We start from the raw sequence: 7,560 nt of genomic DNA on the forward strand, positions 1-7,560 counted from the left end.
AAGGTACTCAAAGGCATCTAAGGTTCAACTCAAAAGTCAAAAACTCAGAAAATGACATGCTCTCTGGTCAAGCTCGCTATGGCGAGTAGGGTTGCTCGCCGTGGCGAGCTACAACAAGTAACTCGTGAGGCGAAGGGTTATGGCTCGCGTGGCGAGGATCATTGCTCGCCATGGCGAGCGATGAACTTTAGCTCGGGCAGAATGCAGTTCCTACAAAAATTTCATCAACTAACATGGTTCTAAGCCTAATTTCAAATCCAGAATTCATCCTAAACATATTCTAAGGTTATAGGACGGTTTCTACATCAATCTAATCAAGTTTTACCGTTTGATCATCAATTTTAGGGATTTAACCTAATTTCAAAACTTTTCTAAATCAATCCTAACTTTGTCAATTATTCATCAGAATTATAACAATCAATATTACTGAATTATTAGTCTCACCCTTACCTTAGTTTGAAGAAATCGCAGCCCTCTCTCTAGCTCTTCTCTTGGTTTTCCTTCTTTTCCAAAAACAGTCGTACGTGCAATGTTTTTTTTCTAAAACTAGGTCTATCTCTTTTATACCTCTTTGTTAATATCTTATCTTATCTCACTTTATCCCCCAAAACTCTCTAAAATCTCAAAACAGACCTCAACTAAATATTTTTATTTTCTTATCAAATCTTATTTTATTTAACAATAAAATAAGTCTCATAATCTTATCAAATCATCAAAACACATCAAATCATCCAAATCATCTAAATCATCTTAAATCAACAAAACTCACACATATATTATATAAATATAATATAATTGCCTAAACTCGATTAAATAAATAATTAAACGAAAGTGGGCGTTACAGAGATAGCTCCCGATATCCAACCAAGCATCAATCAACTCACCGGAGCAACTAATCCTGCACAGCGTCTACCCATCCATACAGATAGGTAGGCGATCAAAACCACTAGGGGTAAGTATTACATCAATCATAATCCACATAAATAGTTAGACATGAATAAACCAATTCAAATTCCAAATAATTGACATGAATAATTAATCTTAAATAATGATTCATAATGATAAATCCAAATATCACAACCAATCACTCGCAACCACAAGTATGTCAATTATTCCACATTTAGGACTCATGCAACAAAATGATATGTCCCTAAACATGACACATAAATGCATGTGGTACCGAACACCTCAAGGTCGTCACCTTCGATGCAACAAAAACATCGTATGTAAGATTTTACACCCGTCTTACATAATCACCGAAGTAAAAGAGCTCAACCCTTTTACAACTACAAGACTCAACATGACTATGATGCATGGACATACAAGTAAGGACTCGACAATGCAAATCACCTCCAAACTTTCACAACAATATAAAGGAAAACTTCCAAATATATTGATCATTTCCTCAACAATTGCATTATCAAGTAATTACGTCCACACAACATTCATTCATAATTTAAATAAGAGTCATCATCACATTATCACATAACCATCAATAATCATCAACAACAACTATGTCATATAATCTCACCGATCCATTTGTTTTTCATATTCCAAGTAAGAGAACATATAACATCTTATGATAAATATCATATCAACATATAACAAGTCATTCACACATCTTCATTTAGTCATATACGGCTAGTCACGAAAGATCATATATAATTGACTTAAAGGAATTATTTCCGATAAAACCGTATCAAGTGGCAAACAGCCAACATCGACAACTCTTAAAGTAAGGTAGCAATATAAAGTTTGAAAACTTACCAAACAATCTTAATCAATCATGTAATCAAGAGCCTAAGCCACTTACAAACTATTGGACATTAGTTCAAAGAATAGCTTAAGTTCGTACTATAAAACTCAAGTTGCCATTTTCCACATTCCCACCCGAAATTCACGTTTAACATGATTAAGACGTTTGACCAACATTACAAGTCTTACCTAAGTCTATATGAGTTGTAGGTTTAACTTGTAATCTCATTCATTTCATAAAAGTTTAATTCAACCAAATCCGGAATTCCCAAAAATATCCAAGTTATAACCCAAAATGGAAAATCCAAAGTTTAAGTAAGCTAATCATGTTCCAGTAGGTTTAGGGGTTCAAACAGAGGTTAAACAAGTTGAAAGAATCATTTTACAAAGCTCGGATTGGCCCCCTAAAGTCCGGAACAAAAATCAAAAGTGGTTGAATCTGGGCAGGTTCGCTTAAGCGAACAAGTTCCAGTAGCTACTTGTAATGTATGCTTACTGATCGCTCACCGTTCGCTAAAGCGAACACTTGGTTTGCTTAAGCGAACAAGTTCCAGTAGCTATCAGTAAAGTACGCTTACCGGTCGCTTACAGGTTCGTTTAAGCGACCTGTTTCCGAAACTTGCTATGATGGTTCGCTTAAGCGAACAGTCATAGTTCTGCAGAAAAATATTACGGGTTTCAACCCCTTTTCACCCAAAACCCCCAATTTTGATCTTCCAATGCCCAAGAGTGTTCCCAAAGTTTGTTTACAGGTCAATATAGCTAAAATGATTCACAAAGACACAACATACTTGAAAACAAATGACATTTGCACTAATTCACCAATTTCACAAAACCACCACCAACAACTCATTTCTCATCAACAAATCATGAATTATGAATACCCAAGCCATGAATCATCAACAACAACATCACTTAGCAACAACAACATCAATTGAACATGACTCTTACCACAATTCAACAACAACATAGCATAATTCAACAATTTGAGCATAGTTCAACATATATCACTTTCTCATACTTTGAACATGAAATTTCAATAACAACAATTCAATTATCAACAACTTCATGCATTTAAACATATCATCATAATTAGAGCACGAATTTTATCATCTATGAACAATTAATCATTTACTCAATTAAGCACTTATTCATACAACAATTGAAAATCTATATTAAAATGATTATGATTGAATTCTAACCCCCTTACCTTAATTATCACCGATTCCTAGCCCAAGGTTCACTTTATCTCCTAGGATCTCTTCAAATTCTTGAATCTTCAAGCTACTCTTCTCTCTAACCCTTTTTCCTCTTCTCCCTCACTTTCTCTCTCTACCTCTCTCAAAATATCTTATGCGATGAAAAATGTGTGATATTTTCTCTTAAGATAAGTCTTATATAGTCCATTCTCTTAATGGGCTTAACCCTAAACCTTAGAGGACTTAACCCACTCCAACTCAATTTTGAAATGTTTCTACACCCACAACAGTAAAATATTATTAACGATCACTTAACGGTAAAATATTAACAACGGTCACTTAACGGTAAAATACTAATTACTACACTAGTAACTTAGTAAGATAATGGTTCTCACTAAACACTAAAAATAATTCTCACCAAAATTACTAATTTTACCCCCCCCCCCCCCCAGCACGAAAACCCATGAAAATGCACCCAATGATGAATATTCACACACAAGCACAATTAAACACACAATAAAATAATTAAAAATAAATCTACCAATAGAGAACCCAAGCAAGCTCACAATGTTGTTCAATCTACTTTGAGTTACGCCAGCAGCATGAATGGAGGACTTTCTAAGGTTTATCACTTGACCTAATAAAGCAAATGAGCGGGAAAAAATTAGGTTAAATTGTTGCAGACCTAACAAAATTAATAAATAAGGATTCCTTAAAAAAAAGCAACATGATAGGAATGAAATAAAGGCATGAAACTAATTAAAAAAAAAATCAAGAGGATAGGAATGAAATTGGTGAGATGCTTTTTTTAGATGCAATTTGTTAGGTTAAATAATTGCAAAACTAATAAAGCAAATGAGCGGGAAAAAATTAGGTTAAATTGCTGCAGACCTAACAAAATTAATAAATAAGGATGTTTAACCTCCTCACCCTTTTAACACGCAATAAATTAATTTCATTTCAAATTGTTTGTCATTCATTAAATAATTTAAGGCAATTCATTTCAAATTTGAGAGCATTTCCTAATCAGTCGATCTGAATTCATTCTATTGCATTTAATTCACACCTTTGACTTCATGATCCCTTTACACACAATAAATTCATTTCATTTCAAATTGTTTGTCATTCATTAAATGGTTTAAGGCAATTCATTTCAAATTTGAATGGCAGTTCCGCACCAACAAACAAAGTTAAATAATTCATCTGTTTGACCTTCTCATTTAAAAGAAAATAAATGCTCATAAACTCTTATCTTGATCATCATCCATTCATTTGAAATTCAAATATTCACTCCTATAATCATTCATTATATCCTTTGAATTTCTCATTTAAAAGCGATTGTGACTGTTAAAACAACATTAAAAGTAATTTTGAATTACGATTTCACTCCATACTATTCTCAAATCCTTTTAATGCAAATGAATGTATGTTTTAATTGTCCATTGAAATATACAAACTCAATATAAATGTGTAATAATTGCATTCAAACCGTTTTTGGAAGTTATATAACGAAATAATTAATTAGCATTAGAAATATACATGCACATTAAGTATCATTATTAACGATGAATGCCTATGATGAACACGAAAGGAAAGAGCTTAATGGACAATTGACTTATTTCAAGTACTATATATACACACACTGAGATTTGTTTTGCCATAACAACAAAGATATCACCCTTTACATAAGAGGTAGCCATGATGGACAACCATCTACCATAAATGTCACAAAATTCCCCATTCACTACCAAAGAGGTTTTTTTTTTTTCTCAAAAAAAGATATATTTATCTACATTTTTGTTTTCATATGAGTTGAGATTTTGCAATTGCTTTTTGGTGTCTTTCTTACGATTTTTGCATTTACAAATATGGCTTTATGAGAATATGAACCAACAGATCCACCTTATATTCATCTCCTGAGGCTTAAATGACCTACCTATCACGTATAGTACCATCGAAAAGATATGTTTAATAACATACTTGATTTTGTGAAGTCAATGTTTGTCATATTTGCTATCCTTTGTTCATGTTATGTACCATTTGTAAGAGAAAAAAATGTTATAAATAAATCATTCCTATTAAGATTGTAAGTCAGGCACAAAATTTGTTTGAGTTTTATGTGTGATTGTTTTTAATTGATATTGACAGCACCATTGAGCATCAACATCAATCCTAACAAAGATAAGTATATCGACGCTATGAAATTTATATGTGGAATATATCATACTGAATTTAATACCAATGTTGTATGTTGTTTAATCTTTGCTGTATCAAACTTATGTAGTTGCTTCTTTCTTTCTTTATTGCATTGTTTCTGATATGGATGTTGTGCATCCTACTAAGTCTCGGTTTTGCTAATCCTTTTTGCAATTCTTAAATACTATTTTCAAAATTCTTTTTAATGTGCTATTTTTTAATACTACAAGTTTTATTGATTATTACACTAATCGTATGTATGGTTACTTGAAACACTAATCATACATATGATTACTTGAAGTTAGTTGTAAATTTAACCCCTTTGGATCAGATCTATATTCGACGAGAGTTTTCACTAATCTCATCAAAATTACATTAGTCAATCATTACTTGAGAAATAATAGTGATGTTTTCAAATACGTTACAAATTTGGTACGATTCATTCATCATTAAAGGACATATTAAGGCACATTTTATCTCTATATTGTATATCTAATAAGGATTTGTCTAACATGTGCAACATGGCACATGTTAAAACAATTAAAAGTAAAACAAATTGAAAAATATATTTTTAATTAAAAAATTATATATTTAATATAAAATGTACGTTTAAGTACAAAATTATTATTTTGTTTAAAAAAATACAAATTTATTATTTTTAAACTTCTTAATATGTGCAAATTTGCATATGATGGAAACAATTCTCATTATATCGTTTGACATTCTCATTTAAAAGCAATTAAATACTCCTAAACTCTTATCCTAATCATCATCCATTCATTTGAAATGAAAAAATTTCCTCTCATCATCATTCATAATATTGTTTGACTTTCTCATTTAAAAGCAATTAAATATTTCTAAACTCTTATCCTAATCAACATCTATTCATTTGAAATTCAAAAATTCCCTCCCATCATCATTCATAGTATCATTTGACTTTCTCATTTAAAAGCAATTGAGATTCTTTATGTCTCCATACAAATTAAAACACATATACATGCACATCTCTTATTGCTATCAAAATCCTTTTTCCAACGTAGCTCTTCATGTTTCCATGTAAATTAAATCATACACTATTTTCCATGTTAATGCTTTCACTAGTGTGTGAATATATATATATATATATATATATATATATATATATGTATGTGTGTGTGTGTGTTATCTTAACAACTAGCCTTGTCTTTCCCCTTCACACAGTAGTCGCATACTTGACATTTGATTCAACCATAGCTGATCGTGCAGTAGAAGCCTTGTTCTCCTATCACTGCCTAATCGGTATATATATCATTCAAGTTAATTTCTATGTTGATGTTTATTTTGACGTTTTCTAACAGATTCTTTGTAATGTCTGCGTGTAGCACCATTGATCCAGAACCAGTCACAGAGGTTGACAAGATTATCAATTCCCTACGGTTGAAGTATATGACATACACAGTATAATTTGAAGTCGATTGCGTTAGTTTATTGTTTTTCCATAATTTGTTGTCTTATTATTTCATATTATCTTACTCTATGTTGGCATATTTTTGACCAAAGGATTGGCTACTTTATGAAATTTTTATGACATCAACTTGGTTGCATGGTTTACTTTAGTTTTCATGGGCCTAGGTAGGTTTCAGATCAAAAAACTCAAATCCAAAATCAAGAAAAAGATAAACATTCCTCTGTTTGTCCCTCCTATAAGATCTGCTAATGAGAAAAATGTCTTCAGAAGTATTTTTGTTTCTATGTCTGGTGTTTGGGAACTGCTTTGATGGCTACTTTTGCTCTGTACTACTATTAAGTGTTTTTTTTTTTTGTTTGGCAAACCTCTTGGTTGTGCAAGTAGTGTTTCAAATTTTAACCTTAATATCTAGTGGTTTACATTGTGCTCTTATTATTCAGAATGCAATGAAAAATCATTTTTTATGTTGTCGTTATCAATCGTGATGATTTTGCACGTTACGTGGTTGGATGTTTGCTTCGGGATTCACATACGTTGATAATGATTTGCATAGATCGTTTCATATTCATATGTAATGTTATGGTTAATGAATATGTACCTATGTAGAACACAATGATAAATTTTAGAAAGAATCATCAAGAATATTAAAAAGATACAAAAATTTGAATTAGTAAAATTATAATATTAAGGCTTGATTACCAAAATCTCATATTTCAGAGATGATAAACAAAAATCGGTAAGATTTACACTTCATGAGTAAGCAATTTTGTGAAGTACGGTTCAACTAAATGTCAATATAAAACATAATTATTGGGGTATGCATGTAGTTAATTATGACCTTACGGTCTTTAATGTTGTTTTAACAGTCACAATTTTCTTTTAAATTAGTCACAATTTTCAGTTAAAATGTGTTGCATCTTTCCCCCTTTATCCTTGGTGCATGCCTATATACCCCATGAAATT

The 7,560-nt window shown here is 31.3% G+C and overlaps 1 long non-coding RNA gene across 1 annotated transcript; it reads left to right on the forward strand.

Moving 5' to 3' along the window:
* Window positions 1-6,294: 6,294 nt before the first annotated feature.
* On the forward strand, window positions 6,295-7,061 carry LOC120577655 (uncharacterized). Its single transcript, XR_005643624.1, has 2 exons — window positions 6,295-6,428; window positions 6,512-7,061. It is a non-coding gene; the product is annotated as an uncharacterized lncRNA (long non-coding RNA).
* Window positions 7,062-7,560: the final 499 nt, after the last annotated feature.

This window comes from Medicago truncatula, chromosome 8 (assembly GCF_003473485.1).
Source record: "Medicago truncatula cultivar Jemalong A17 chromosome 8, MtrunA17r5.0-ANR, whole genome shotgun sequence".
NCBI classification, from domain to species: domain Eukaryota; kingdom Viridiplantae; phylum Streptophyta; class Magnoliopsida; order Fabales; family Fabaceae; genus Medicago; species Medicago truncatula.